The sequence below is a fragment of the Natator depressus genome, chromosome 2 (genome assembly GCF_965152275.1).
Source record: "Natator depressus isolate rNatDep1 chromosome 2, rNatDep2.hap1, whole genome shotgun sequence".
Taxonomy (NCBI): Eukaryota; Metazoa; Chordata; order Testudines; family Cheloniidae; genus Natator; species Natator depressus.
In genome coordinates, this window is record NC_134235.1 from 162,144,158 (window position 1) to 162,150,344 (window position 6,187).

General features: G+C 46.7%; 1 pseudogene; it reads left to right on the forward strand.

Annotated features, from left to right (window-relative positions):
- The first annotated feature begins 1,498 nt into the window (after nt 1-1,498).
- LOC141983543 (U2 spliceosomal RNA) lies at nt 1,499-1,670 on the forward strand (annotated as a pseudogene).
- The last annotated feature ends 4,517 nt before the right edge of the window (nt 1,671-6,187 follow it).

The following is a 6,187-nucleotide window of genomic DNA, read 5'->3' on the forward strand; positions in this document are numbered from 1 at the left end:
TGACATTTGTTCTTTTTTTGTTTAATTTCTTTCTCTCACTCATTCATTCAGACTGAAGGGATCTGATCACTCTTTATGTGTAGGAAAACATAACAAGCCCCACTAAAGTAGGTGGAAACGACATTAGCTGTTTTTTTTCCTTCAGAAAAATTTTCTTATGTAAAATGGAGCCTCTGCCAGCCGATTAGATTACTGGATGTTTGACCCTTATTTACTGATTCATGTTGAAAATAATTCCAGCCAGTCAGAAATCAGCTTTCTCATTAAAATACTGTAAAGCAGTATTTAGGAAAAATGGGCCTGAATTTGCAACCCATACTCAAGCCTTCTCTACACATGGGTTTCATACCAGTATACCTACTTCAGTGAAGGGTGTGACTTTTAACCAAAATAGTTATACCTGTACATCCCCAAGTGGGAACACAGTTATGCTGGTATAAAGGTGCCTGGTACTCAAATAGCTTATTTCATTTCTTGGGTAGGAATAGCTATACCACTATAAATAAGCATCAGTATAACTACTATGAGGCTTCCTGGGAGTACCCTGGATTCTGACACATCTCACTATCACCTGCCCTTACCTGGAGGAAGCCTTGTCTGTGTCTGCCGGGGACCAGCTCCCGAACTCCACCAGCCACAAACAACACAAGCACTTCCTTCTAAGCTTATGCAGGCCCTGCTTTCTCTCTGCAGGTTAGCAATAGACATGCTCCAACCCCCAAGTGCTCCAAGTCACCCTGGAGTTCTGAGCCCCTGGTCCACTGGTCTCTTGCAGTATTCACAGATTAGCTGCGCCCAAAGTTTACCAGTTACACCTCAGATCACTGCTGCACTTAACACACAGCACTTAGATAGGTTGATAGTTTAAATAAGTAAAAGTCTATTTAACAAAATATAGAGACTTGACTGATAGCCCATAAAAGTACTGGAAACAAATGGTTACATATAAAATAAAATCATAACACACACTCTAGAGCCTGGACTTAATTAACAAGATACTCTCACGTCTAAAGTATTGCTCATCAGCACTTTCCAGACATGTTCCTTTTTCATGAGACAAGCATGCTGTCAGCTTGTTTCCTAGGTGAAGGATAAAATCTTGTCCCCACTCCTCTTTTTTTTTTTTATGCAGTTACGGACTATTGTCAGTTCCTCAGAAGGTCCCTTCTTCAGAGACTTATCTTAGGGTTCCTTTGTCTTTATAATCCAACACCAGCCAAAGCTGATCACTTAGAGCTACACAACTCCTGTCTGCGAGACCCTACACAGAGTAGGTGTGTTCATGTAAATACATTTTGCTCCTGAAGTCTCTCCCTGTCCTGAACTAGCTCTCAGGGCTAGTTCATTCAGACCCTACTTACACACACACACACACACACACACACACACACACACACACACATAAACCAAACCAATCAACCAGTGCTTTTCATTTTGAGCCAGAATCTGCCAGTCTAAATCACGTTGAATAGTATTTTACTGCTCAAATAGTCCCACATAGGCTTCTCAGCCTATGTGGCTAAGATCAAGTTTAGTCTCTGTTCTTCTCAGTTTAATCTTATCTGTTCTGAGGCAGAAACTACACCTTCTAGAACACTCGTCTTGCTTTCCTGAAGAAGACTACTGCTTTGAAGATGGATTCTACTGCTACTGCTTCAAAAGAAAATCTTTGTGTTGCTTCAGAGACTCCAGGACAGACCGAGGAGACGATCGCACCCTTGCCGATTCCACAGAAACCTTCAACTTCTGCTCAGACCGCTGCTGCTCCATGGAACGCCCATGGGACAACTGCCTCTTAGAAGACCCTCTAGTATCCAGATGTACAGACATTCTTTTCTCAACTTATGTATGATATAATTTTTTTAATATTAGCTTTAATAAAAGTTTTAAATCTGTTCTTATCAGTTTAATTACTGAGGAAGAAACTACACCTTCTAGGAGATTTGACTTGCTATCCTGCATGCTGCTTCGGAGGCACCAGGACAGACCAAGAAGATGATCGCTCCCTCGCAGATTCCACAGAAATCTTCAACTGCTGCTAGGACCACTGCTGCTTCATGGAACGCCCATCGGTAAGCAGCCTCTAAGAAGACCCTCAGGGGTTCCAGGCCATTGCAGATGAGCAGCATCAATGGGACAAGCAGCGCTTCCTTGAAGAAAACCCATGGAGATGTTGCTGCAAGAGATCTTGCACCTCAAGGACGACCTTCCAGGACATCAGAGCAAGGACAAACATCAGCTCGCCCTCTCTTCAGGAGAAGGATGCTACAAGGAGAATTTCTTCCACCTTCCAACTGTCCAGGATCCTGATTCTGGTGTTTGTCCTGCTGTACAAGAAGGTACCTCAGCTGGCAGGACCAGCCTCTCCTCAGAGACCAGCCACTCCTCAGAAACCACCCAGCAGGACCTCAACACCTCACTAGATGCCTGCCTAGCCAAACCTCTTCAAACTACTTTCTCCCGGATCAAGAAGAACCATCTGTTGAGTCCACTGATACAACTGAAGCCCATCCAATGGAGGGAGAAGAAAAGGAGAACAATTGTATCTACCTCCGGTATTCCCTTGCTATGGACATCCTCCTCTGCCCCTTCTGCTATCTGGTCCGAGGATTCCAGTATCTTGGTGGTCTCAGCAGACACCTCAAGAAAATCCATAGCAAGTGGACCACTTTCCGGTGTGCCCTCTGCGACCTGCCTTTGAGACGCAGAAGAAATGTAAGTTGCATCAAGTCCCCTGCAAAGGACATCTCACACTGGAAGAGTCGAACTCTGCCAGTCTATGTTGCCGACACCCCATCTCTGCTCCGAATACAGAAACATCACATGCTCAAGCTCTGGCTTCTAACTGACCGAATACTCCGGCTACGAAATAGATGAGGCAAATAAACTGTATTATACAACTGGATCATTGGATCAACACAGCCCCAGGAAAAGATGGCATTCACTATAACATCCTGAAAAAATAAGACCTGGCTGCCTGGTATTAATTGCACTTTTCAACAAATGCAAACAATTCTGCCATGCCCCCAGCTCCTGGAAGAAGTCTAAGATGTCACGGGAATCAGGACAAGCAATGTAGGAAGTGCGGCTATGCCAATGAGACACTACCCCACGTCCCATGTAGCTGCAAACCCCATTCCAGAGCCTGGCAGCTGCGACACAACGCCACCCAAGTTTGCCTGGTCAGAGCCATCCCGCCACCTGTAGGGAAGTTTGCCCTGAACTCCACTATCCCAGGAACTGACATCCAACTGCGACCGGACATCATCATCACCAACGAGGACCGGAAGAAGATGATGATGGTGGACGTCACAGTGCCCTTCAAGAACAAAACCCCAGCCTTCCATGATGCCCAAGCTTGAAAGGTGCAGAAATATTCCCCTCTGGCTGACACCTTGAGAGCTGGGGGTTACCAGGTTCAGACACACAGGCTGATTGTTGGAGCCTTGGGCGCATGGGACCCCATTACAAGCGAGCATTGAGAGAATGTGGAATCAATCAATGCTACAGTCGGCTGATGCAGCAACCCATGGTGTCAGACCCCATCAGGTGGTTGAGGGACATCTACATAGAGCACATCACCAGACTTTGGCAATACCAGGAGGGATGAGCTGGAATGCTGATGAGTAGCGCAGTAAGGAAAGTAACTGAAATATTTCCCTGATAGATTGTATTTTCTAAATGGACAACCTACCTAATTCTCAATTACTGAGGGACAATCTCCACTCATTTATATATTTTGCTTTCCACAACCAACTCTCTGTACAACTCTTCATGAGTGATATACCCAAGTATTTGGATTCTGATATCTAAACTGTATTGTTAAATTTATTCACCTAAATTTGGGTTTTTGCTGATTATGTAATATATGTATCATATGACTTTTAAAAACAAACTCTGTATTTGTGGATAATCTAAGCACCATGGCCAGATCTACAGACACTCTTTTATCAACCTGTGTATTATATAATTTTAACATTAGCTTTAATAAAAATTTTAACTCTGTTCTTATCAGTTTAATTACTGAGGCAGAAACTGCACCTCCTAGAAGACTCAACCTGCTATCCTGAAGAAGACTTTGAAGATGGATTCTACTGCTGCTCCTTCAAAACAAGATCTTCGTCCTGCTTCGGAGACTCTAGGACAGACCGAGAAGATGATTGCTCCCTTGCTGATTCCACAGAAATCTTCATCTGCCGCTGGGATCACTGATGTCTCCACAAAATGCTCATTGGGAAACAGCCTCTAAGAAGACCTTTAGCGCTTCCAGGACTTCACAGATGAACAGCCTCAATGAGAAAACCAGCGATTCCTTGAAGAAAACCCATGGAGATGCTGCTGCAGGAGACCTTGCATCTCAAGGACAGCCTTCTGGGACATCACAGCCAGGACAAACATCATCTCCCCAGCTCTTCAGGTGAAGGATACTACAAGGAAAACTACTTCCACCTCCTCTTCTGCCCAGGATCTTGATGCTGGTGGTTGTCCTGCTGTACAAGAAGGTACCTCAGCCAGTGTGACCAGCCTCTCCTCTGAAACCGCCCAGTGGGACCTCAACATCTCACAAGATGCCTGTATAGCCAAACCTCTCTATATTACTCTCCCAGAGCAATGATAACCATCTAGCGAGTCCACTGATACGACTGAAGCCCATCCAATGGAGGGAGAACGAAGGGAGAATGATTGCATCTACCTCCAGTATCCCCTCCCTACGGACATACTCCTCTTCCCCTTCTGCTATCCAGTCTGAGGATTCCAGTACCTTGGCCGTCTCAGCAGACACCTCAAGAAAATCCATAGCAAATGGATCGCCTTCTAGTGTGCCCTCTGTGACCTGCCTTTTGAGACACAGAAGAAATGTAAGTCACATCATGTCTCCTGCAAGGGACATCTCCCACCGGAGGAATCCAACCTTACCAGACTATGTTGCCACCATCCCATCTCTGCTCCAAATGCAGAAACACCACATCCTCCAACTCCAGCTTTTGACTCCCCAAATACTCCAGCTACTGCATCCCAGCCAATTTCCCCAGAGCCACAGGACGAAAAGGTGGTCCAACAATCTAGTGAGGGAAGGACTACCCCTGCCCCTGGGACCACCCAAAAGGATACTACCATTGAAAGAGTAAGTGCTGCCTCAAAAATTCCTAAACTAGACCCTGCCAAGGGGAGGATCAGCACTCCCTTGCAGCTTACCCAAGGCAGCTGCGGCTCCAGACAGCTTAATGCTTCCTCACAGAATGTCCAGCATGACGCTGTCGTCAGAAGGGTCAGCGCCCCTGCCCCTCCCCCCGCAGGTAACTTCATGGGACCCTGTCATCGGAAGAGCTACCACTACCTCACAGGCAACCCAGCAAGACCCAGCCAGCGGAGGAGCTATCTCCGCTGCTAGGACCACGCAATGGGACCTTGCCCCTACGTGGACCAGCACGGCCTCCAAGACCACCCAATGGGAAATTGCCTCCAGAAGGTCTCACACTGCATCAAAGACCCCCCAGACAGAATTCATCCACAGAAGGAGCAGTGTTGCTCTGGAAACTCCCAAGCAAGACTGCATCCCTAAAAGAGCCAGTACCACTGCCTCCAAAACTGTCCTTCCTAAAAGGAGAAGTGCTGCCCTAAAATCTGGAAGGGAAGATATTGCCCTCGTTCTGGAGATCATGCCTCAAGATCCAGCCGAACAAAATACTCAATACAGGGAAGAGAATCGGCAACAGGCTAATCGCACAGCAAATTTCCAGCCTGAGCCTGCTGAGATTGACCACCCAGAAGAGCAGCAGCCTTCAGTGAGGGCCACCACACCATGGCAAGCTGCTTGGATAGAGGAGTTGGCACCGACAGCCTCCTTCGATGACTTTGACCTCCTTGTAGATAGACTCACTAAAGACCCAGCTGCAGAAATCATATCTGGGAGGAAGGGAACTCAGGAGAACACACCAACTGCTCACAGAACTCCTGCATAGAGACATAACAAGAACAACATGAGGGAAGCCAGGAGAAGGAACGTCAGTCGTCGCTATGACCCAGCAGCAACATCCAGGATCCAGAAGCTCTATTGGTCAAACCGCCCTAAGGCTATGAGAGAGATTCTTGATGGGCCCTCATCTTACTGCGCAGTCCCTTCCAAGAGACTGTTCTCGTACTTCAAGGATGCATTCGACCGCTTAGCACAGAACGACATGCAGCG